The 27,127-nt window shown below is 40.2% G+C and overlaps 1 pseudogene; it reads right to left on the bottom strand.

Annotated features, from left to right (window-relative positions):
• Nucleotides 1–24,545: 24,545 nt before the first annotated feature.
• LOC101559748 lies at nt 24,546–25,946 on the bottom strand (annotated as a pseudogene).
• Between the last annotated feature and the right edge of the window lie 1,181 nt (nt 25,947–27,127).

Below are 27,127 nucleotides of genomic sequence, written 5' to 3'. Positions count from 1 at the left end.
AAGAAAGAAAAGATGAAGAGAAAAGGGAAAGCACCCTTTGCAATTTGGTAATGAAAAGCAAAGGAGCAAAAGGTGTACATTTTAGGGTCTTGTGAGATCAGATGCGCAGCACTGGAGGCTGCACGGTTCTTCTTCCCACAACCGACAGGTGTGAACGGCTGACACCTAAAACGTATGTACCTTGTTTTATCAGAGGATGTCATCCTTAAACTATAAATCATATAAATTATCACAGTACCATACAAATACAAGGAAATATCACCAAATATATGAAGAACCATTGCAAAGAATCAGGGAAGTTTTACATACGTCAACTGAGCAATAGCCCTCGTACTCCATAGGGCAACCCCTGAAGTAGAAATATGTCCTAAGTCCACACTCCAAACAAAATTTATACAATCATTCAAACATTTGAGAATATGAAAGCAACACCTTGAATTAGAAATTTAAACAGCTAAGAAATTTAAACACATAAGAAATGGATAAAACTGGAAGAATTAAAAACAGACTTGACTGGACTCAGGAAAGAAATGAAAAAAAGTAGCTAAGAAAGAATACATTACAAGGTGCTTGAGAAAGAATAGATACACATGACAATTTAATAGGTATAAATGAAAAGGAAGAAAAAACAAATTAGAAGAAAAGTGAAATAGAATATTCACCTCTGACAGGACAAAAATAAATAAATAAATAAAAATTAAAGAAAAGTGACGTGGGGAAGAATTAGAAATGAAAGAAGAAAAGCAGACTGTAAAAGAAAAGTATCAATTAACATCTTTGTGACTATTGGTACAAAATATATTAATATTAGTGTGCACAATCCAATGTTAATTAAGAAATACACCACATTTCTTAATTAACTTTAATAAATATGAAGTTTTATTTGTTCTAGTAATACCAATTTTGTTGAATACCAAGAAATTCTTCAGTATCACATATTATATCAATGAAAGATAAAACTCTACAGGATTATCTCTATAGGTGCTGAAAATACCTACTCTATTAAAGGTTAAAGAGAACATGTGCCAGTAAGAATGGGGAGAAGAAGAACCTTTGAACACCTAAAACTTCTAGATAACCCTCTAGGTAGAAATATAAATGAGTTCCTACACTATGACTACAGTATAGAGAGTCCTCAAGAAATTTAAAAAAAAAGTAGAACTATGTATGGATCAACAGTTTTATTCCTAAGTACATATTCAGAAATAAAATCAATAAGAAATAAAATCAGTCTGTCCCAAGAGATAGCAGCATTCCCATGTTGATGGCAGCCATACTCACAATAACTAAGAAGTGGAAGAAACTGAGGTGTCCACCAACTGAAGAATGGATAAGAAAATGTGATAAGCAAAACAGCTACTCTTCAGTCAATAAAAAGAATGCAGTTCTTTCATTGTTTGCAACAATGGCAGAATGAGAGTGTAGATCACTAGGGTAAATGAAGGAGTCAGGCACAGAGAGAGCAGTACCATATGCTTTCTCTGATATGTGGCAATCTACAAAAGCTGATTTCATAGAAGCTGAGAGTGCAATGGTGGTTACTAGGGACTGGGGACAGTAGGGCAAGGACAATGGGTGCTAAGATACAGTTAGATGGGAGCAGGTTCTGGGGTGCTACTACACAGTTGGTTGATGATAGATGACCCTGATGAACTGTACATTTCAAAAAGCTGGAAGAAAAGCATTGTGAAGGCTTTCATCATAAATAAGTGATGTGTTGGAAGAGATGAGATTATTTAGCCTAGTTTAAAGATAACACAAAGTATATGAGCATCAAACATCGTATGACTCTATTAATATGTACAAGTTTTGCTTTTATGCATCAGCTAAAAAATATTAGTCTAAGTTAAAAAACTTTCAGATTCTCAGGTTCCTCATATAAAATCCTATGCATGTCCTTCAGTATACTTTAAATCAACTCTAGATACCACTTAATTGATACCTAATACAATACAAATGCTATGTAAATTGTTATATTGTTTTCTTTAGGGAATAATGTAAAAGATAAAAATGTGCACATATTCTCTCTCTCTCTCTCTCTCTCTCTCTCTCTCTCTCTCTCTCTCTCTCTCTGTCTCTCTCTGTCTCTCTCTCTTCCATCCAAGATGGGTTGAATCCACAACACACAACCTGTGGACACAGAAGGCCCTCTGCATATGTTAACATCTACCTCTGAGTCCTGGAGCTCACGGCCTGGCAGCTGCTGTTCAGCATAACATGAGGCCAACAGCGTGGTTGTCTTCCAGACAGTTCTGGACAAAGGGCCAACAGGAGTGCAATACTCCATCTTTTCTTTTGCTCTTTCTCACAAATCACATTTCTTCATTTATGAAACACTGGATACATGTAGTTGTGTGCCTAGACTTTTCTTTTTAACCTTAAAGTGACTAATGTGCATTTGCAATAATGGTTAAAAGGAAAATCAATTTTGAAGTGCCAAATGAATATTTTTTATCTAATCTGTCAATTACAAGTTTATAACCAGTCCCTTTGACATCCACAGTGCCTGCAGGCATGTGTCATTGCTCTGGGTAATCAAAGGAGCTAATTGTCAGTTGGTTGGCTGTGAGGGGCGATTAGCTCCTTAACGTCTTCTGTCTCTCTGAGCACTAACTGTTCTTAATTACCTTCAGCTTTTGGTGGTGAGACCATTTGAAATCTGCTCTTTTAATAATTCTGATATACATAATGCATCGTTCTTCATTACAGTCATCAGCACATTGTGCCCCATAACCACATATTATATAATTATTAGTTCTCAATTAAAAACAAAGTGATAAAAAAGGAAGCACCTTCCCTTTGCGAGGCAAGTGGAGGACAGTAGGTCTCTAGTGCACGGTGGCTCAGCCAGTCTGGGAGCCCCTTTTCACCGAGGACTTTGCTATAATGATGCAAGTCCTGGTTACCTCTGTAACTCTATTTAAATTTGGATCCTTTCCTCTAAGTTGCTGACATTATCTAGCTTTGTTTCCTTAGTGTAGACAAAAGAATTAGCGCTGAATTTTCTGAGTCTTTGCTTACTGACTTCAGGCAAAGCCTCTGTGAGTCTTGTTTTTTTCCACCTCTAAAGTTGGAGTGACAACAGTCACACATGATAAAAACCTAAGCCACAGAGCTGGTTAATAGTAACATTCAGTTGTTTGCCATTTCTTTTGATTTAATCTCTCTGTCATAAGAACTCTTCTTTACTATTTTAAAAAATAACACAGAACTGTATATCTCTCAGTTATTTGTTTCATTTGAGGTTTGTGATTACAAGCAACAGGACGCTGATTGATTCAAGCAGAACATTACTTAACTAAAAAATATTAGGTAGATTATAGTGTCTCCAGAAAAGGTCAAGAGCAGGATTTGGGGTCCATGTAATCTAGGAGGAAAATGCTCCAAATTGAACCTCACATGGCCTAGAGCCACCTCCGCGCTGCTGTGGGCACAGACAGTAGGTGCTACGGCCAGCTCCTAGGACCCAGAGCCAGGTTACTGTGTGCAACCATGGAGCCTGCAGTCTCTGCTTGTGCTTGGCCAGTACTGAATCCTTGGCAGTTCCTAACTCTTACCATTATCAGCTTCTGGGTCAGAATCTAGGGCAGGCCCATCAGATTAGTCAAGCTTACCTCTTTGGTCTATGTGCTGGCCACCAGGGAGGCTGGAAAAAATGTCTCTCAAATGTTTTCACCTTGTGTAACATCTTACCTTTCTCATAAGGTAATGTCCTCCAAATAGAAAAGGGTTCAGGTAGTGGAAAAAAGACAAGCACACGTTCATAGAATTTTAAGAGTTAGAGTAAACATTGCATGAAAAAGGGGATATTCTAGTCTCAGATAAACTATATTAATTTGGCTTCATCAGAGAAATTATATATATATATTAATATATGTATAATATATTTTATATATTTATTTATATATTTATGTATAAATATGTTTATATATTCATATATATGAATATACATGATACATATCATTAAGTAAGATTTATTAATATGAAGAATTGCTCACACAAATGGGGAGGCTGAGCCACCCCATGGCATGCCACTAGCAGCAGGAACTCCAGGAAAGCTAGTGGGTAACATGAAGGCCCAAAAGCCAGTGAACCAAGTGTCATAGAATCTGGTCTGAGTCTGAAGTCCTGAGGATCTCGAACATTGAGAGAAAGGGAGGATCCATGTCCTTGTTCCAGTTTAAGAAGTCAGAGAGACAGAAATGTCACCTTTTCTCATGAGGCTCCTAGCATAGAGGGTGGTGTCCACCAACGTGGGAGGGCCATCTGGTTTACTCAGTTCACTGTTCAAATACTAGCCTCTCTGAAATACCCTCCCAGAGACATCCAATCAGATGTCTGGGTGTCCCAAGGTCCTGCCCACTAATACTTAAACTTATCATCACGTTAGAGAAATGCTTTCCCCCCTAATTCAACCCCTTCTCCTTACTTTCTACTTGCTTAAAACTTCTGATACATTAGGCAATTTTTCTCTCTTTTTATTCAAGAAACCATAGGACCTTTTGGTGAGAAGGAACAGCTTTAGCCTAGTGATAATCTTCAGTTCTAACTTTTTTTTTCTGTATTTTAGGGATGGATCTGCAGTGTTCAGGGTCTCACTACTAGATCAGACTTGTAGTGATCCGCCTGCTTATAGCCTCCCAAGAGCTGGGATTACAGGCACATGCCACCACGCCCAGTCTCAGTTGCTCATCCTGGGGGCTGGGCTGCCATGGTAGGCCCTCTAGCTTATTAAGAGAAAAAGACAAATCATTAATTTCTGGTATGTATCAATTACTGTTTTGAGACTACAGTTGACTTAGCAACATCATTAGTCATGACATTGTGACTCAAACATGAATTTGGGCCAAAGAATATCAGAAAAGCATTCTTATCAAAATGTGCTATCTCTGTGAACAATACCAACACTCAAAGAAGACCCCTTGTGCTGTGTTTCTGTCTCTTCTTAATTTCTATTGAGTACAGCAGGCTGTGTTATTACTATGCTGTTTAGCTGTGGTACCCATTTAAGCTTCCAGTATATTTCCACATAATCTACAATCAATTATAAATAATTACAAATTTAAGCACAACTTTGTGACTAGCCAACATTAATTGCCGTTTTCCACAATTACAATGCTTCCCAGCCGATTGCTTCCATAGGCTAGTTAATGTATAGTGCTTTCAATTCTAGACTATTATGCCAATTACAAATGACTCCAGGGCATCTGATAGCGCTGATTTGTGAGTTGTGCTGTCACCTTATTGAGCTTTTATCCTGTTAATGGTCCCACTTTCACAATCCTCACATCACTTGGTATAAATTAACCGTGGCTCCATGGTTTACAGCACAGTTACGTGTTCATTGTGTTTTTCTTCAGAAAAAAAAAAAAACCTATGGTTTAATTAATATCATGGATGTTTCTTTATCAGTAATCTAGCCCAGGGTATTGCCAGAATCTGACCTGCACCTTTAATACCCTGTGGCAAAATCTACTATGCTTGCTGGTTGGTCTTTCATTTCCAAAAAGATAGACTTTTTTTTTTTTTTTTTAAGTTTAGCATAGAGTTCCCATGAGGAGTCCTAGTTCCAATCTGGGTGTTTTTTCCCACTTTAGACTAATACTTTCAGATAAATTACAAATTTGTCCTCCTCGTTGGAATGGTTCTTACTTCTCATTCCAAGCCCATTACCAGTAGTATTCTTTCCCAGAAGGCCTCCTTGGGCTGAAGATAAAATGAACACTAAATGGAGCGACCCCGCTGTCACTTTAGGATGGCCCTGGCCTCTGCCTATCCCAAGTTTTCCTTGCACTTGGCAGGATAGATGTTTGTGAAGACATCTCTCTTTGCATCGACAGCAGTCCTCTAAAGGAATTTGAAATGCTTCACTTTTATTTCCTTCTATTTTCAGGAGACAATGTTCCAAAGTACAAGAAATGAAAAGGAATAAACAAGGAAGAATAAGTTAAAAGTTGCTGGTGTAATCCTCAGACTATATATTTTGAGCCCTGAATGAGCAAAGGGTGATTTAAATGCACGATCATGAATGAACCTTAAATTGTTTTTGTTTCCCAGAAGACTTTTTTTTTTTTGTGTGTGTGTGTATTTTAGGGAAGGGTCTACAGGGTGTTCAGGGTCTCACTACTAAGTTGGACTCATAGTGATCCACCTGTTTACAGGCTCCCAAAAGCAGGGATTACAGATGTGCACCACCACGCCCAGTCTATGACTTTAAAATCTATTTTTAATGCATCAAGTACACTGCTAGGTTATATTTGAATATGTAATAAAATATGATATAGTGCAATATGATGCAATTTATAGAACATTGTGATTAATATGCTACACATTTACAGTAACACTTTGATGTAAGACTGTGGGGAAATAGGAATCATATAGTTCAGAGTAATCAATTGCCTTGTCTGAAAAATTGGTCTACGGTCTGTATTTGATGTTTGTGTTTGAATTTGCACCTAAGGTTTTCTTCTTCAAGATTCCCTAAAAGAATTAAATAGTGTTAGGTGACCTACTACAACAGCAGTTCTGCTTCTAGTAGCAGAAAATTAGGCTGGAATCCTCAAGAGATTTGCCAGCAAAATTAGCAGCAGAGGGTATAAAGGCAACAACTAATTCCACTAGAAAATGAGCAGAAGGGAAGGCACTAATCTCATTAGCAGCTATGTCATCAGTCAAAACAGCAAGGATGTAGAAATGAAGCTTTGAAGGCTATTTTCTCTTAAAGAGTTCTTATTTCTGTTAAGACTAGTGACAGGATAAAGGATAATGACAGCAAATGAACTCCAATGGAGGTGAAAAGGCAGGGCTGTATGATTGTTCTGTTGCATGATTCCATGGTTCAGAAATCACCTTGGGCATGTACAACATCACCCACCCACATATCATGAGCCAATGTCCCTGTGCTCAGCTTGTACAGAGAGCTTTGAAGAAATGGTCCCACTACTAAGGTTAGCCCAGTTGGGTAGTGTAATGAGCTTAGAGAGGAAGAACATCCGTCAAACCAAACCTTCTGCAGAAAAGGCCATGAAGATGCGGCACAGGCTGTGGCATGTTTCCTGCTCATGGACTGCTGTTGACAGCAGCTGTGTCATTGTTCCCTGGGTGTGTGGCCCCTGCATGAGGGATGGTGTGAGTGCTTTATTTCGTCTTTAATTAAGTATAAAGTTCTGGGTTAATGAAAGCCTGGATTTTGGTGAGAAACCTTCCTTTCCAAAAGCAAAATGGCTCAAAGAGCATATAAGAAAAAGACAATCTCACACTTCATCATTACAGTAGAGCCATACTGCGGGTCAGTGCTCAAGCTTGTTTTTCCACTGAGTTTTGCTCTTAATATAGATTGACCTGAGTTTTCTTCTGGCTTCTAGGATCTCTTATCTCGCAACTATAATTTCTCTAAGTCTCTTTCGAGTTTGTTGTAAGTCAAGTATGACAATTACAATGGCTGAAACATGTGACATGGGTGTTCATGTGGCATCATGTGAGGGCATTAAAAATAACAGACATCTTAGTCACCAAACATCATCTGTTGACTTAATTTCCAACCAGACACAATCCCCGGTGACCTGACAGTACCAATAATATGAAAGTCAAAATATAGTTATTTTCCTATTTCCACGTTCATTGTGGAATTGATCTAATATTCTTTTTAAAACTCAAATGGTTGTCAGTTTTCCCTGAACATAATTAAGAAATTCTTAATGTCAACACAGCAATTCAGGAAGCTTTACAAAATGGCCACATGTAGTTACTTTCACAGAAGATTGTGGTCAAGCCAAAGGTAGGGCTGGTACAGGGTCTACAGGGTCTCACTACACACATCGGACTCATAGTGATCCTCCTGCTTTCGGCCTCCCAAGTGCTGGGATTACAGGCACGTGCCACCACGTCCAGTCTCAATAGCAGTCTCAGTGCACCCTGGGTCAGGGCCATCATGGCACAAAGCATACTTTAGAATATTAAAAATTTTATTTCTCTTTCCTCCTGTATATTGTTTGACTTAATGCAGGAAAACATCATTGGCTAAATCTCCAATTCTCCAACATGCTGCTGTACAAAGGGAGTTTGGCTTATTTTCTGAACTTGACAGGTGAAGGCTGGCTTCTTCATGTTTGTCTTCTTTTGCTTTGTAGTTGCCCCATTTTGTTGTCCATTCAAATTTATTTGATTTTGGAAAGGATAACTTAATGCCTTGTTGGGAAGATACTTATCCTGATTCTTAGCCCATAAGGTTTGATGGCTGATGCCAAAATGGACTGGTACTCATGGACTGCTTGAAGAATAAGTAAACTTAAACATAGTGATTCTTAATTCATAATCCCTGGATCTAGCCTATCCCTGGAAGAACTTGTGGTATGATATTATAAATTCAATTTTCCACTAACATAATTCTTATTTAAGAGTGCAGCCATTTTCTCCTTACAGGCAAATTCTATTTTGTGTGGTCACTGTACTACTAGAGTCATGGCATTTTTCATAAATAGTAGCAGTCTCATACTTGCCTACCACTTTGATTTGCTGAGCTCTCCTTTAGATAAGAAACTATTGATTTCCAAGGTCATAAAGGATAATGCTTAGAAAAGAATACCAAGAAATTTGCAGTTAAGGCACGGGTAGTAGCAAGTGGACAGAATATAGAAACAAGCTCTTCCCTACTCTAGGTTATAGTTTAGATCTAAAATGTCCCCCCAGAGCCTCATGTATTCAGAGATGAACGTTTGGAAGTTGAGTGGCTTAACCCATCCTTGGCTTTATGTCTGAATGTGTTGAGGGTGTGACCTGAACATGTAGTATTCTCTCTGGCTCTTCCTTCCTTTCTCTGCTTCTTGGCTGTTACCAGGTGAGTAATTTCCCTTTGCCAGGCTCTTCCACCATGATCTATCTGCTTTGGAGCCAGCTGGCTATGGGCTGAATCCCCTGAACTATGAGATATCTCCTCCTTCAAGTTCTGGGTGTCAGGCACTGTACTGTGTCACAGAAACAGGACAGCTGACTGACACATTGGGTAAGGGCAGGGAACTTTTCCTAGGGGACAGTGGAGAAGAAAGTATATTTAACTTATAAAGCCCCATGATAGTACTGTGGCATAAAGAAGGAACTATGTTATTGTCATTTTATGTACTGTAATCGCTGAAGGAAAAAATGATTATTGATTCCAAACAAATATCCCTTTAGACCTCTTAACTCATTCTTAGCAGAGGTAGCATGCTCTGGGGTCAAATGGCCTAGTTCCAAATCTACCGTGGCCATTTATGAACTGTGTGATCAGAGGAAAATATTTATTTTCTTTATTTTAATTTCATCATCTATAAAGTGTAGATTATAGATAGAGGAACTCATTTATGCATGCTTAAAATACTATCAAGCACACTGTAACTGCTATTTTTCATCTTGTCAGTTAGCATTGGGTCATCTTGTTAATATTTGCTCTGTGTGTGTGTGTGTGTGTGTGTGTGTGTGTGTGTGTGTATGTGTATGTGTGTGCTACTAGGGATTGAATTTAGGTTCTTCACACTAAGCAAAAATCCACATTTATTTTTGTCTCGAGACAGTGTCTCAAGCCCAAGATGTGCTTGAACACCAGATTCTCCTGTCTCAGCCTCCTATATTACTAGATTGCAAGTATGCACCACCACAACTAGAAAGTATTTGCTTTAAGGACCAGTGAGATAGCTCAGCAGACTAAGTGCAAGCTTAGGCAAGTGCAGAGACCAGGGTTCGATCTCTGGCACCCCATGTTGTGCTGGTCTCTCCCGAGGGCACGCTGAGTCCACCACAGAGACTGGGAGTGGTGGCGCACACCTACAATCCCAGCTCTGGGGAGGCTGAAACAGAAGGATCACTATGAGATCAAGCTGCATAGAGAGACCCTGTACCAAATACATTAAAAAAAGAAAGAAGGAAAAGAAAAGATGGGCTGAGGAGATAGCTCAATAGAATAAATGCTTGCCTGGCAAGTGCAAGGTCCTGAGTTCAATCCCAGATTCTGCCAAAAAAAAAAAAAAAAAAAGGAAAAGAAAACTATTTGCTTTAAATGGGGTATGACAAAAAATATAATAAATGTTTAAATTTGAAAAATATTGTAAGAAAAGACACATTGCCATGAATGCCCCTCAATCCTCTCACTCCAGACGTGCTTTTGTCATCTCTGTACTTTTTTTTTTTTTTTTGGTGGAACCAGGGATTGAACCCAAGCCCTTGCGCTTGCCAGGCAAGTGCTTATTCTGCTGAGCCATCTCCTTGGCCCTCTGCAGCAGTTCTGAAAGACTTCTTTTGTTAGTGTCTTAGTTGCACTGTCATGGTTGCCTCCGTGTCCTGAACGAGTCAAAATATTTACCTTTCATGGTCATTTCGACTTTGGGACAAAGCCAGAAGTTTCGTGGTGTCAGGTCTGGTGGATTGGGGCACACTGTGATGTTTTTATTTGACAGCAGATGTGATACCAGAAGTGATGTGTTTCATGGAGAGCTGTCATGTTGGTGGAGAAAACCTCTGCCCATTTCTCAGACCATTTTTAACGCAGATTGCTTATTAAATGTCCTAATAAGTCCTGTGCTATTCAGCTCCCTGTAGTGCTACTGGGGGAGAACTCAGCTCACACAGTTCCACCTAGGACAGAAAGCAACCACATCACCTTGATGCTGGGTCTTAGACGATGTGCTTTTTTTTTTCATGAGGAGAACTGGGTGATTTCCACTGAAGACTTTGAACCTTGGTCCCAGGATCACGACTATAAATCCAAGTTTCATCTCCTAACATGACATTTCTTAAAAAGCTGGAATCTTAAGTGATACCTCATAGAACTTCAGTAAAATTGACGAAAGTTCACATTAATGCATTGTTTGTGATCCATGATTTACTGTGTACTTTAATACATCTTCTCTCAGGGCCAGCCAGATAGCTCAGCAGATTAGAGCACTTGCTTAGGTAGACACCGGGGCCAGGGGTTCGATCCCTAGCCTTCCATTCTGGGCCTGTCCCCAGGGTGTGCTGAGATGAGACTGGGTGTGGTAGTGTGTGTCTGTAATCCCAGTGCTTGAGAGGCTGAATACAGAAGAATCACTACAAATCCGATCTGTGTGGTGAGACCCTGTAGACCCTGTACTAAATACATTGAAAAAAAAACAAAACACCTTCTCTCTACCATAGCTCGCAACCTACGGAACAAAGTAAAACTTGGCACCCACCACTTCCATAAAGAATATCCTGGCCTTTCTATTGGATGGCACCCAGCAGCAGCATCTACCATACTGTTGATCATACTTGTATGTTGATAAATGTTCTGCTCACTTCATAGCTCTCAGATTTCTGTTCACATCCCACCAACTTCAGGTCCTTTTCTTAACTACTGTGGTTCTGATGTCAGTAGCTCCATTCAGAGTGAAACTCACCATTTTGGCATCCTAGAGGTGACTTTCCCAGATTTTAGTCAAGTCTAGAAGCCAGCAGAGTGAAACATGGCCAGTCCTCACCACTAATAGCTGCATGATTTGGGGGAACGTCTGTGCTTCTCTTGTGCAAATATGAATATAATTGTTCCTTTGCAGCCTTCCGGGGGCTGTGGTAGGGGCCAGCTCCAAACCCTTACAGGTGGTCATTCCAGTCTAGAGTTGCAAAAGTTGATTTGAATTAGTGGGTTACTAAGCTGCCAGCTGCCTGGGGTGAAAGCCACATCTACCTGCTACCACCACATCTTCTCAACACTTCCCACGGTCAGTGCTAAAATGTATGTTTGTGGAATAAATGAGTAAGAAATTTAAAGACAAGATCAGGTTTTACTGTAGGGATGGCAACTGCCTAATTGATGCCAGGCTAGTCACTGACAGGTATTATTCCTTATAAACATTTTTTTTTCCTTCTTTTTGGTAGGAAAAAATTAGGCCATTATCTGTTTTATGGCCTTTAATATTACTAATCCGTTACAAAGTGGTCCCAAGTGAAAGCTACATTTTATATGCATATAATACTGCTTTCTTTTATATTTTAGTTTGGCAGAATTTTTTACACTGTAGATTAGCACTGCATGCAGGCAATATGCCTTTAATTTTGGGGGGTTTTATGTGTTTTTTTAACAGAAAATAACTGAAATTGCTTGATAGGTTTCAGTAGCATGCAATGAAATCTTTTGGGGGGCATTTTATGAATGCCTTTCTATAATAGTTCTCATACTGTGTGTAACTGCTCTCATGCAGTGACATTGAAAAAATATGTAGCTTTTATGTGTTACATTTCTCTGTTCTTGTTGGTAAATTTAGAACAACCCTTGGCAATATTGACCATAAATTATATTTGTAAAGCTAGGTTGAGGCTTTAACACTTACTATATCATAAATTTATATTTATTTAGACAATCTTATCAGCATTTGTAGCATTTAGATTCTCAATTACTGATTAGAAGACCTTAAATAATTTGTTAGTTAAGACAGAGATAAAAACAAAAAAATTGAGTTTAGTAAGAACTAATTGCGACATGCTCTCAGAGAAAAACTCCCTTTTCTGTAATATTTATTGAGTTTAGTCTCTAGTATGTAAATCTGAGAATGAGACATATTAAGACTGAAATAAAAAAGCGTGGTGGTACCAAGCAGAACATTCAGATGAACACTGTTTTCTTTTAGCATTGAACTTTAAAAAAAAAATTAGCATTGAATTTTAATAGCAGATACTTATTAACTTTTCTCAATTTCTAGAACAAGTTGAGAAGTGCTGTAAAATCCATTTTTTTTCAGCTGGAGAGCAACACACCTCGAGTACAGATTCTCTTGTAAGTAATGGAAGGGCTGCGAGAGCTGCTGTACTTTCTCTTGTTCTCTGATGAACTTTATTTTTAAAGGAACTCGTACAATGAGACAGGTGACCTCGTAAGTAGCCACTTGTCATAACCTAAATTTGCCTGCTGGTGGGGGGGGGGCAGCTGTATGTGTGTACACCTAGTATTTTAGAAGTGTGACTTTTCTGTAAAAATATGTCTCTGGTTTACCAGACAGATAAAAAGAAATGTTTTTGTAGGACTTGAGACACCTCAAATTCAGTTTGGATTTGTGAACTCCACAAAAGGCCCTGTGCATTGTGAAGTTGTCTATATGCACAATGCTACAAACAGAGCAAGGAACTGGAAGTCGCCCCAGCTGAGCTCTTGGTCACGGGCAAACATTAGTGCAGCTAAATTGGGCACCCCTGGTCATCCACTGAACAAATATTCAGTGTGTACTCTGAGCTTCAGGTCTTTGTTAAATTGGGAAGGAACCAGGCTAACTAATGTTGCAAATCCCAGTTTGATTGTCTGTTGGTTGTATAATTAAAATTCCCATGTATGTAAGATGTAATATGAATGTTTACTTCATCGTCTATATTTATTAAATTTTCTTATCAAAAAGCCCTGAGGTAAGGGCATGAGAGCAAGAATAAAACTCAATCCTAGAAATCAAAGATACAGGGCAATGGCTTGGTGTACACAAATAGCATAAAGCTAACAATGTTAGTTCAAAAACCTGCCCCGCAAGATCAGTCGGTCCTGGTTTCACCTCTTCTGTTTGCACCTAGTCAAGTAGTGAAACCTGCTGCAGATCTGGGGCAGTGCTTCCAAGGGTGATTTCTTGGGGCCCTTCAAGTTGAGTTCTGTCTGCTGGGCTTCTCTTTAAGCGGCCCTGCTAGGAGGAACTTGCCTATCTTTTTTAAAAAAAAAAAAACAACAAAAAACAGTCTGCAGTCTCCAAGAAGCCCAGAGAATCCAGTTGTTCTCTCTGCGGGACTCCTAGCTACAGCCTCCGGCTTTCCATGTGCGTCTGTTTGTGGTGGCTTCCTAACCTCTCTGCACTCAGCCACAGATCCTGAGCCACACTGTGGTCTGGAACAGGTCCCTGCTTGCTGGTTGGCTGCTTGCTTCCTTTTCCTGCTTGTCCCTAGGAAAGAGCATGGGTTGCCTTGTGCATCCATGGTGCAATCCACAGTGCACGGTGTGTCTGCCTGTGACAAGCTTCTTCATTTGTCCTGATGCAGCATTTTGTACAGGGAGGCAGGAAGACAAGCTCTGGCCCCACCGTGGCTGTTTACAGAAGCTGCTCAATCCAGAACAAAACAGTTAACCCTTTCCGCCTCTATGCACTCCCTTTGGAGGGAAGAACGGCTTTTAACTTCACCTGATTGTTATGAGGATTAAGTAAGCTTATGTTGGTTAAATGCATGGTACATAATTGCTATGTTCAACACACAACAGTTAGCAGCTTCTTCCCTCCCAGTTCCTCACTGTAATTAGTTAATCTCCATGCTTGTGCACCTGAGCACTATACCAGCCCAGCTCTCCAAAACTCACTCACAGAACTTATAAGCCAGACTTCCACAGGCTCACCAGGGAGGTCCAGGCCCTTCCCAGTGGGAGGAGAGCAGGTTGCTTTACCAAGGCAGTGTCAGGGAAGGAGTTTCCCACAAACAGCCTTGCGCATCTGACACTCAATCTGTGCCCAGAAAGTGATGATTCAAGCACAGGGATAGGAGGTACAAGAATGAGAGTCCTCGCTCCACTCAGCCCAAGGCAGCCCCTCCAGTGTACCAGACACCAAGCTAGGTGGTGAGGTAGCAGCCATGGGCTCAGGGGTCCTGTTGCTTTCAATTTTCAGAATGGAAATCATGTTTTCTTTATTCTGTAACTTCCTGTAAGCACCTGGGAAAATAACTTCTATCCAAATAGACACTTGATAAATAGTCTCTAAGGGCACTTAACAGAGAGTGAGAGGACTGCACCTCCTTGGTTTCCTTACCTGTGTGATAATAGAGCCAGTCTACGTTTTTCTCAAACATCCCTTCCTCCTCTAAATGTCTAAGAAGTGACTGACATTTGAAGCGAATTGCAGGCATGTACACTAGTATTACCTGTCTCTTGAATAAGGGATTGGACTCTAAAGATAAATGACTGTAGCGTTTCTGAAAGAAGCATGAAGGTTTCCAGGATTGGAAATTGGTTTTGAATTATTGTAGCTTCAGTGCTTATATTTTTGTCTTGAAACTAGAAGAGAGAAAATTAAGTTAAAATGCCATCAGATTTTGCATGGAGTTAATGCTGGATCTTTTAAAGCTGGTGACACAATGTTTTAGTTGCTTCACAAATATCTGGTGACAAAGTCTCTTTTCTTCCCAAGAGAGGTAAATATGCCATTCATCTAAGAGTGAGTACACAGGGGGTAAAATTACATACAAAATTTAGCTCAGTATGAGTCTGAAGTAATGATTTCCATACACGATTAGGCTTGAATCCAGGTTCTCTGCAAATTGTACATATTTGTATTTACAGTTTGTTTTGTATGTAGTAAATGACTAATGGCAAAGAGAGAAGTAGGTGTTATATGAGCCATATTTCTGTGCTAGAAAACAAAGCAGCCCAAATCCCCCCCCACAGTAAATTGTATTGAACAAAAAGGTATTAAAGAATGTATACATTAAAGTTCCCCAGCACTGTTTCTACAAGTATACCTACAACTTTGAAAACCCTAAATGATGACTCAGTGTCAGCCTGCCACTTTGCAGCAGCCTAGAAAAATGAATGATCTTCCCAAGGTCACTCCATGAATGGACAGGAGAACTGGAACTTTTGCTCTCATCTCTGGATCATTAACCCCAAAGATTTTGTGCTCGGTGTTTGGAGGACACAGACACTGGTCATAGTGCTGCTCATCTTGTAAAGACGTTTAACGTAGAACAAGAGATGGAGGGAGGGGGAAGGACATGGGGGAGGAGAAAGGGAAACTGGAGACGGAGCTTTGGCGAAAGAGAAGGGGCCCAAGAGTTGGCAGGAGCAGGGAGGGCTGCGGGGTGCAGGCGATGAAAGGAGAATCAAGGTTTATATGTAAATGCATGTGCCAACTCCGCACAATGAATGTAATCATTATGGACTACAAACATACACTAATAAAAATTACAAACAATAAATACTATAAAATATTGAAAAAAACAAGTCTCAGAATGTCCAATACTTGTGCGTCCTTGCTTTCATATTTTCTCCTAGTCAAGCTTGTCACTCCTACACCAGTGTTTTCATGGCTTCCTTCAGCATAAAAGCTCCTTCATCCTTTTTTTTTTTTTTACTTTGTGGCACCAGGGATTGAACTCAAGACCTTGTGCTTTCCAGGCAGGTACTTATACCCCTGAGCCAACTTCCCACCCCCTTCCCACCCTTAGCAGTTCCTCTAATCTACCTTCTTTTTTTTGTGTTTCTGCATCTTGTATGAGACTGCCCATTGCTCCCTTTACTTTTATTCTCACCCGACTTGGTCCCACTGGCAGCACAGCCCTGACAAGCCCCACAGTATCTCCATTTCACCTTCTTAGAATGATTTTGCTTTCAGTTTTGAATGCTGGTGCATGTGCATTCATACCTGTTTTTTTTTTTTTTTTTTTCTTCTTTATGCAGTTGGTACAGGGTTTCACTACACAGATCACACTCGTAGTGATCCTCCTGTTTTCAGCCTCCCCAGCACTGGGATTACAGGCGTGCACCACCAGCTCAGTGCACCCTAGGAGCGGGGCCAGCTCAGCATGCAGGATAGGGAATCAAACCCTGGTCCCTGTGCTTGCCAAAACAGGTGCTTAGTCCACTGAGCTATCTCACCGGTCCCTTAGCATTTTTTTAATTTCAATTATTTTTGAGTTCCTATCAATATTTAATGTTGACTGTGGAGACTTCTCTCTCTTCTCTGACACTTTGAAGACAAATTCTTTCCTCCTGGATCTTCCTGGAGAACCACACTATTAAGTCCTGGATGGAATGCTAGATACTACCAGACACACAGGTTTGCTGGTGGTAACCTTTCCAAGGGGAGAATAAACATATAGAACAACTGACGGAGAAAGTAATTAGATTTTTGAAGCTATCTTGATATTACATTAAGCTGCTACAGGTGGCTGAATAAATATCAGATTCTATCGTCTTAACCTAGTAAAATGATATTTCCTAGAAAATACAGAAAGAGAAAGAGAGAGAGAGAGAGAGAGAGAGAGAGAGAGAGAGAGAGAGAGAATGAGAATTTGCCTTAACTTTCAACGCCCACATGGAAAGGATGTCATTTTCTCCATCTTCATGCACCCACTGGCTTACAATGTTCCTCCTCTCCATATAGGATAATTGCTTGCTCAGAAGGAAAAATTAGTTTCTGGGACACCGAGTTAATAATATGTCTTTCAAATAGTCAATGTGAAAAATTGATGGGGAGGAATTCTGCTTCTGGTTATGTCAGATTAGCTTGTATAAGTCTAGCCCACACATTCAATAAAATTATAAAAGCTGAATTAAAAAATTGTTTGAAGGCATCTGAAAGTCTGTGCTCTGTGCTTGAGGGACCATGATATTGAACAGAAAGGAAGCGCAGAAAGAACCTGACATTTGGCTCAAGATCTCTCCTGAGCCATTTGCTGATTCATAAGCAGTGGCTGAAATGAAGAGAGGCTAAGCAGGGCTTTCGGCAGGCTCACAGGACTGGTGAGACAGAAGCTGCGGGGTAAGACCCAGGGAAGAGAAGGCTGGCTCAAAACTCTGGCTTTGCAGTGCACCCTGCCCTCGCGAATTAGAGTTGAGGGCAAACAAGAAATAAGCCAGCCTTCCAAAGACTGAAACCAAGGCTTGAGGCATCTGAGTTCCCAATTCGATTAAAGAGATCTGCTTCTAACCTAATTGTCTGATAAGCTGGTAATGAGGGCTGCTCTCTAGGGGGAGGGTCACGTCATCCAGAGCCTTATGTTATTTCTATGCTTTTTCAGAAATAGTGCCAGGCATTTGGTAAAAAATTAACAGAGAAAAATACACCATGAAAATATATTGATCTACTGAGATTAGGCAAAGGTTTAAACATATTATATCAAAAGTATAACCCATCGAGGAAGGAATTGATCTATTGGATTTCCTTAAAAAATCAAAGTTTCTAGTGAAAGACACTTTTAAGGGGATGACAAGATAAGTTATAGAATAGGATAAAATATTTGCCAAGCATATTTCTGATGAAGCATTTGCATCCAGAATATATAAACAGTTTCAAAACTCTAAAAAGAAAGAAGCCTCTAATCTTTACAGTGAGCAAAAGATTTGAAGGGAAACTCACCAAGGACAATAGATAGATCACAACGAAGACGTGACAAATGTCCCATGTTGTTATTCATTAAGGAAATATAAATTAAAATCATGAAATGTCATAACACACCAGTTATAATGGCAACAACAAAAAGAGACAAAATTAAATAAATATAAGAATCCTTTCAACCATCTCTGATGAAAGACGTGAAGCCACTGCTTTTCTCATTTATTGCTGGTAGGAAAGGAAAATGACTCAGACACTTGGTGAAGAAAAGCTTTTTGTTTTTAAATAAAATTGTGCATGTGCTGAAAGCATGTGTATCGGTCAGCTTTCACGCTGATGGGACAAAATACTTGATACTCGCAGTTTAAGGAAGGAGAAGTTGATTTTGGCTCATAGTTTTAGAGATTCAAATGCATGGCCAGCTGGCTCCAAAGCAGGAACTTTATGAGAAAGGGGCACGATGCGGCAGCGCTGTTCACTTCATGGAGGTCAGGAAGCAGACCACGAGAGAAAAGGGCCAGCAAGGGACACAGACCTTAGGTGGGCCCTCTGTGACCCACTGTACCCTGGACCCAGCCTCCTGACAGCACAGCCAGCTCTGACCATCGGCAGGCCAATCCCAGGATGAGCACAGGCAACTCTACCCCATGATTCTTCATCTCTCCTGGCCCCTCAGAATCCAGTCAAGTTGACAGCTAAGATTAACTGGTACTAGTCTGTCCTTGACAATTTAATCATATTTCCCTCAACCGTACTTAGTATCCAAATAAACACAATAGAAAGGTCATAATTCAGCCTAAAATTTAATTATCCTGCATACAACCAAAAATCTAAGTTTCTTCCCCAAATTTATAGTCCCAGCAATACTCAAAAATCCAAATACAAGTTTCTGCTGAGACTCACAGCAAACTCTTAATTGCAGATGTCTGTAAAAATAATAAAAAAAGTTACATGTTCCCCAAATAAAATGCCACAGGGCAAAACATTCTCTTCCCAAAGAGAATGAATATGGAGGACAGAAAATAATTGGATCAAACCAAAGACTGAAATCCAGCAAGACAAACACTAATTTTTAGAGCACCTGGGGTGCGTGACAGTAAGATATAGGTTGCAGAGGACTTGGGCAGACTCACCCCTAGGACGTTGCTGGCTTCCGTGCACTTGGCCTCTCTCTGGTTGGCCTCCACACCCTTCCTTTGGCTTTCCTCAGCAGATGTCCCATATCCCTGGCACGGCTAGCTCTCTGGAGTCTCCGCTACGCCTTTGCCACCATTCCCACCACTCCATGTGTCTTCTTCTGTATCAGTCAGGGCTCCTTGGAGAAATAGAATCAATAGAAAATATATGTATAACTGTGCAAGGGAACTTCTTAGGTGAGTTTACAGGCTCAAGGGCAAGATGACCCATAACAGCTGTCTGTATGCCAGAGATCCAGGGAATTCAGTCGCTGTTCAGCCCAAAAGACTGAGACTGCAGAACCAGGGAAATAGCACCAGTCCCCTGAACTGTGCTCCCTAATCTTCTAGGCATTCCTTACTCCAGGCAATTTTACAGCTAACAGGCACACACTCTAAGGAGCAAACTGTACCACCTCCCAGGCCTTCCTTAGAAGTCTGGGTAGTTAATCAAGATTCCAGAAATTCAGCATAGGAACAGTATACTAAAAGCCGCTAAAGAAAAGAAACAGATCACATTTAAGGGAAAACCCATCAGAATAACGGCAGATTTTTCTTCACAAACCATCAAGTCAAGAAGAGCATGGAGCAAAGTACTTCAAGTCTTGCAAGAAAACAAATTCCAACCCAGACTGATCTATCCTGCAGAACTATCTTTCAAATATAATGGAGAAGTAAAATATTTCCATGACAAAGAAAAACTAAAGAATTTCATGATGACAAAGCCAAGCCTACACAGACTACTAAATGATGTTCTAGAGAGGGGGCAAATTGATCACAGCCCCATGAATGAGAATGGAAAGAACCCGCCAAACAGGGCAAACAGAGGAGAATTAGAGGTATACAGTAGTAGTCTTTCAGTTATTCTTTTGTATTCAGCAGCAGAATATTTCCATTAGCACACTCTACAAATGGACTTCTCTTCCACCCTATGGGTCATGATTCCACTTGAGTCTACAGGGTGGATTTCAAAGAAATAACTGTAGCTTACTTCCATAAGTGATGCCTAGCCACCAGTAACTGTCACAGTCATTATGCATGTCCGCAACACGCTAGAACTTTGTGCGATATCCTATCCTCAAACTGTTAGAAGTGCTGGTCATTTACTTGCCATTCCAGTATTTATCTTATGTTTTACTCTTAGTACTTCTTCGCTATCATGAAAACTTTTTCTTAGTTCAATTGTTTTGAAACATTTAATTTTCTGAATATTTCTTAATCTTAATTTTTGTTCTAAGATTTATACTGTATCTTTGACTTACAATTTATTTAAAAGACATTGTATGATATCTTCTCCTAGTATTAGAAACTTCAAAAAGTATATTTCCATTTTCTGTTGACTTAAAAAAAAAAAAGGTTTGTACCAAAAAAAAAAAAAAAAAAAAAAGAAGTCTGGATAGAACCTTCTGTGCTTCTCCAACTCTGCTGTATTCTTGCCTGTACAAGCATCACATGAACAACATCAAGCTCTGCTGCCAGTTCTAACAGTAGCAGCTCCCCTCTGAGGCTGCAGTGGCCTCTGAATGCCTCAAGGCTGAACAAGGTGAAAGGGATCCTGGAAAACCAATTTCCTAGGGGGCCCTTTGTGAACAGGAGGTGCATGAGCTCTATTCTCTATTGAAAGGTTCACATTTTTGTCCCCTTGTGTCTTATTGGTAGAGTCTTACTGGTTCCTTAGATGCCTTCAAGCATCTTTATTTTTGCCTTGTACATTCAAGCTGATTAGATTCTTTTTCTTTTCTTTTTGGTAATGAGGATTGAATTCAGGGCCTTTGTACTGAGCTATACTCAGCCATTCTTATTTTTTATTATTTTTGAAATTAGGTCTTGCCGAGTCACTAAGTTGCCTAGGCTGGCTCAGATTTGTGATCCTTCTGTGTCAGCCCCCTCAGAGTTTAGAGTACAAAAGTCTTTCACAATATTCAAATTTAGTTTCTTGCTGGGGAGATAGCTTAGTAGAATAAGCACTTTCCTGGCAAATGCAGGGTCCTGAGTTCAATCCCTGATATCATCAAAAAAAAAAAAATTAGTTTCTTCTTAACATTGCAAATCTCCTTAGCAATCATACCCTAACTGGCCCTAGTTTTATGGTATCTTTATTTCGGGCTAAAATTTAAGTTTTTAAATCATTCTGCTCTGTTTTTTGTTGTTATTATTGTTTGCTTATTTGTTTCTGGTTCTCAATATAAATCTGGCTAAGGGAAGCCAGCAGTACCCATACCACAGCCCAAATCTTGGGCTGTGTTGAAATTTCATCAGTACACCCATGTTTATTCCATTTATAGCATGGCACTATTGATGGTAGCTAATCAGCATAGGTGCCTAAAAACAGATGAGTGGGTAAGCAGAATATAGTATATATACAATATTGGACATTGTTCAGTCACTACAAAGAGCAAAATTCTGTCATTTCCAGCAAAATGGATGGAAGTGGAGGGTGCCATGTTGGGCAAAATAAGCCAGACACAGAAAAACAATCACCACATATTTTTTCTCGTATGTGAAAGTGAAACAAACTTGATCTGAAAGTAGTTTAGTGATTACTAAAGCTGCAAAAGTTGGGAGGGGGACCAAGGGGTAGATGGGGAAAAGGGAAGAGTTCAATCCCTTTTCAACATAAAAATAACACACTAAAACCCATGAGCACGTGCACTTACTACTAACAAAAAGTAAAAAAATTTAAAAAACACTTCTCAAAAAGACAGTGGAATAACAAATCATTTTTATTTAAAAATGGAAAAGATTTTGTTATCCAAAGATAAGCAGAACCTTAGAATTAATTCATGCAAATAGTAATAGTTTCAACTTTTCTCTCAGGAAAGGCTGGTTGTAAATTAACATTGCGATATATGAAAATACTCTTTTAACATTTATAATGGTTGCATTTTCTTTTTTTTCTCTACTGTGTCTCTTATACTTGTATTTAAGGAAGTGGCCATTTCCCTTTGAACATACAGTTCCAAAAAACATTTTTAAAAAGAAAAAAATGCTGAAGTGTTTCCTGTGCAATCTCACTTATGTTATTAGATAAGGACAGCAGATAAAAATTTACAGTGCCTCACGTTGATGAAGGTGTTTCCTTTATTACAAAATAAGAAACGCCGTGTTAGGTTTTAGGCTTAAGATTTAAAGACTAAAATCAGTAGAATCAATCTTTAGTTAAAGATAGATAATTAGAACTGGACACATGAATGAAGCTACTAAAAGGGAATTTTGTGGATACATAAAAGCCAAAATGAAATTAGATATTCTCTTTCTACTACATTTTAAAGTTAAAAATGATACATTTTCTAGAAAAATTTAAAAAATACTTGGAAAGATTAAAAAAAGAAAAAGAAAAAGAAAAGAAAAACTATCTTGATCCTACTACCAAGAGCTAAAGCTTTAACAGTATAGATCTATTCTTAGAGTTTGTTTTCTAGGCCTGTATTTAAGAAGAAATTTAATATATTATAATAAGTTTTCCACCCACCATTGCTCTGGAACATTTTCTCACGTTGCTATATATTGTTCTGTATTTAATGGTTTTCTATTCTCCATAGAACTTCCTGTGTGGATTTTTTAAAATAGAGAAGCCCAGATTTTACTTCATGTTTCCTGATTTGACTCTATAGAGAGACTCAAGCATTTCTATCTTTTAAAAATTTCACATCTGATTTCAATGTGCAGCCTGGACATAGAATAATACAGCCATGTTTTTCTCCTATCATATGTATATACTATGATTTTAGCTTATCCCTAATATAATCGGAGATTTGTATTGCTCTTTTCCTGGGGGTGGGATTATCAGTAGTCTGTGGTAAATTTTCGTCGGTGGATGTATCCCTGATTAGTTCCTAAGATTAAATTCGTAGAAGAAAAATAGCTTGTTGAGTTTAACCAAAGGGTTTTGGTTGCCAAGTTATATTCTGGATGCAGTCTTTCAAAATACTCTAGCATGAACATTACATGAGACTTCTTGGTTTCCTCTACCACCACCAAGTAGCAATAAATATTATAGTTCTAAAACATCTTGGCCAATTTTATTATTTTGACATATGTACTTTTTAAATTATCAAATTGGCTGAACAATTTTTTCTTCAGTGATTGCCTCTTTTATCTGAGAAATTGCTTTTATTATATAGAGCAAGAATTGAAGGAAGTCTAAGATTTTAATGTAAAAATGAAGATGAGTTGGCAATGTGCCCCAAGTCAAGAACCAATGCAAAACTTGAAGACTATTTATTATGAAATGTTGAGGTATCATAGTGTATTTCGTTTTTTCTGCAGTACTGGAGATTGAACCTAGGCCTTCATAGCAATTTATATTCCCAAACTTTTATTCTTTATTTTGAGATGGAGTTGGGGGGACGTCTCACTAAATTGCTCAGGCTGGGCTTGAACTTGCAATTCTCCAGTCTCAGCCTCCTCAGTAGCTAGGGCTACAGAGCTATACCACAAAGCCTGGCAACATATTTGTTTGAATTGAAATAAATGGAAAAAATTAAAGTACTCAAGGGTTGTGTTTGTGTCTTCCTGCTACATTTAAGTGAATCAACATCCAAAAATGCACTTTATAAATTATCTACAAAGTAATTCAAATAAAGTGTACATCTGGGCCATCATTTCTGCCAGTTCTACTCTAAATATTTATTAAATGCTCTGTTTGCCGGAGTTCCAACAGAGAAGAGATCATACATATGACTATAATTTCAGGAGGATTTATTTATAAAAACTAAGCACAAAGGCATGGATAGGAGGGAAGGGAACTGTAGGGACAGAGCAGGAGCCCACAGCTGGCATGAGCAGGTTGCTCACTCTCCAGTCCTGGAGCTAAGGGTTAGGTGAACAGGCTGGACTGCCAGCAGTGGTGTAGCCCTGCCTGCCTGCATATCTACTCCTGTCTTCAGTATCCACAACTCATTCCCCATATTGTACCTACCCAGAGTCTATGTGCTTTTTACACTTCAGCCTAAGACACCTTCTTCAGGAAAAATTACCCAGATCCTTAGTTTTCATTAGGACCTGCTATTATAAGCTCTTAGCGAGCACTGTGAAATTTACTCCTTATGATTGTTTTAAGTGTAATTCTACCATTGTGTGACACTTATTTTTTTTTTGGCATAACCAAGCTTTATTTTGGAAAAGACAACTGAATTGGATTTTGGTGGAGATAACGGGCAAGAAGGGGTACCACAGGCAGTAATACCCCCCCAAGGGTGGACTGAGGGCTAAGCTGAGCCTCAGGTGGGTCTCTTGCTCCCAAGGCTCCCCTCTACAGCTGTCTGGGGCAGCCTCGTGGGAGGTGCGGGCTGGAGAGGGTCCTGTGGCCCATTCACTTGGACAGGACATCAGAGGTCTCAGACACCAGCTTCCCATCGTGAGGCTCGATCTTCACAACCACGGCAGACGTGGTGCAGGTGAAGTCAGGGCCTGTGAGGCCCCCAGAGGGCGAGCTTACCATTCCTGAATAGTCACTGGTGGTCTTCGTGTGGATGTTCAAGTTCTGCATCCCAGCCTCCAGCCTGCTCTCCTCGCCCTCCAGCAGCTTGCGGTAGGTGGCGATCTCAATGTCCAGGGCCAGCTTGACGTTCATGAGTTCCTGGGACTCGCACAGCTGCCGGGCCATGTCCTGCTTGGCCTTCTACAGGGCAAGCTCCAGCTGGGCCAGCTTGGCATTGGCATCCTTAATGGCTATCTCCCCACGCTGCTCAGCATCGGCGATGGCAGCCTCCAGGGATGCTCTCTGGCCTTTGAGGGCCTCAGTATCTGCCTGTAGTCGGCTGATGCTGCGGTTCATCTCAGAGATCTCGGACTTCGTGCAGCGGAGGTCATCCCCGTGCTTCCCAGCCAGAGTCTGCAACTCTTCATACTTGATCTGGTACATGCCCTCTGCCTCTGCCCAGCTGCAGTTGGCAATCTTCTCGTACTGTGCCTTGACCTCAGCAATGATGCCGTCCAGGTCCAGGGAGCGGCTATTGTCCATGGACATCACCACGGATGTGTCCGAGATCTGAGACTGCAGCTCACGTATCTCCTCTTCATATAGCTGCCTGAGGAAGTCGATCTCATCAGTCAGCCCTTCCAGGCATGACTCAAGCTCCACCTTGTTCATGTAAGCTTCATCCACATCCTTTTTGATGAGGACAAATTCGTTCTCCATCTCTGTATGCTTGTTGATCTCATCTTCATATTTATTCTTCAAGTCCTCCACCAGCCCCTGCTTGTTGTCAAGCTCTACCTCCAGCGTCAGTTTCTCCTGACTCAGTGAGTCCAGATGCTGCCGGAGGTTGTTGATGTAGCTTTCGAACATGTTGTCCATGTTACTCTGGGATGTCTTCTGTTGCTGCAGGAGGCTCCACTTGGTCTCCAGCATCTTCTTCTGCTGCTCCAGAAACCGAATCTTGTTGATGAAGGAGGTAAACTTGTTGAGGTTCTTGATCTGCTCCTTCTGAATACACATGGCCTGGATATTGGGGTCCACCTCCAAGTTCAGGGAGTCCAGCAGGCTCTGGTTCACCAGGACGGCCGTGATACTTCCCATACCACCAGCCCCACCATAGCTACCCAGCCCCAGGCCACCCCAGAAGCTGCCCATTTAGGACAAGCTGGAGGAGCTGATACGGGAAGCAGGCCCGCTGGCATAGGAGAGGCTGCTGAAGGCCCGGAGGCCGGAGGTGAACACCTTGTAGGACTTCTGGGTCACCCTTATGGACATGGTAGAGGCTGGAGTAGAGGCAGGCGAACTGAAGATGGAGACTGGAGAAGGAGCCTGGCAGCCACTTCTGGATGGTAGGACACTTTTTTGAAAGTCTATCTGGCCTAATAGATTGTAATCTCCATGGGGATACAGCTTTGCCTAATCTTGTTATGTCTCTAGCAGACAAAATACTGTGTAACATGCACCAATCTAATTTTAGTATTTCTTTTAAGTAATACTGTTTAATGTGTTTAAAATTCTTAATGTTTCAGTACATGCATGTGGCATATACTCAAGCCTGTGAACAAACTTATTCTATTTCTTAGCACAGCATCTCTTATTAATAGACCTAGAAGAAACATTTTTTGAAGAACTCATGAGGAATTCCCATAATGGGAAAGTCACCCTTCAGGTCCATTACGTTCTTGGTTCCTCAAGGGAGGGGTGAGGGCCGCATGACTCAGGTTTCTACACAAAGTGAATATTTACCAAGTAGAGCAACGTCATTATTTGTAGAGCATTCTTTTGCCATGCAGGAGCCATATAATGGTATCAGATAACATCCCTAGTTGAAGTGGAATTCTGAGCTTTATAGGTAGTGAGGAAGGGTCTCAGGGCAGTTACTAAGTTGTGTAGCTCCACTGGTGTATTAGAAAATGGCAGCTCTTCCTCAGAATTCTTTCCTTGTGTTTGCAAATTGTTGTCTTACATTGCTGATTTTGGTGGAATTTTACTGCCAAAATTGTCCTCCTCACTACTCAGATCTATCAAATATTCACTGTGAATGGTGCTCCCCATTGTACCTGCCACTGTATCATTGTACCTGCCTGACATCCAAGATGTCATATCCTGGAAAGGGTCCCGGATGTGGGATGAACATTTAAAATGTGTCATCTCGTGCACGTGTTCACAGTGGGTTTTCTCAACAAAGTGCAGTAAATGTCAAAAATTTATGCTTAGTGGGATTTTTCTGAAGAAGGACTGTACCTGCCTCCATAGGCCTTAAATATTTGATTTCCCTGTTCTCATTTCTTCTTTGCCAAGCCCATCAGCTTTGCTCAATTCCACTTTGCCCCACGTAACCCTGACTGATCTCTTACTTCACTTTTCTGATAGACTTTTTTTTTCAAAGTTTTATTGATAAACAGATAGCAATGAGACAGTTTCAAATCAAATCGGAAGTACAGTTTCAACAAATAATACACTGCATATATTCT

This window comes from Octodon degus, unplaced genomic scaffold (assembly GCF_000260255.1).
Source record: "Octodon degus isolate 3935 unplaced genomic scaffold, OctDeg1.0 scaffold00009, whole genome shotgun sequence".
Classification (NCBI taxonomy): domain Eukaryota; kingdom Metazoa; phylum Chordata; class Mammalia; order Rodentia; family Octodontidae; genus Octodon; species Octodon degus.
Note: the sequence above shows the minus strand (reverse complement) of the source record. Positions and strands in the feature narration are given on the sequence as shown.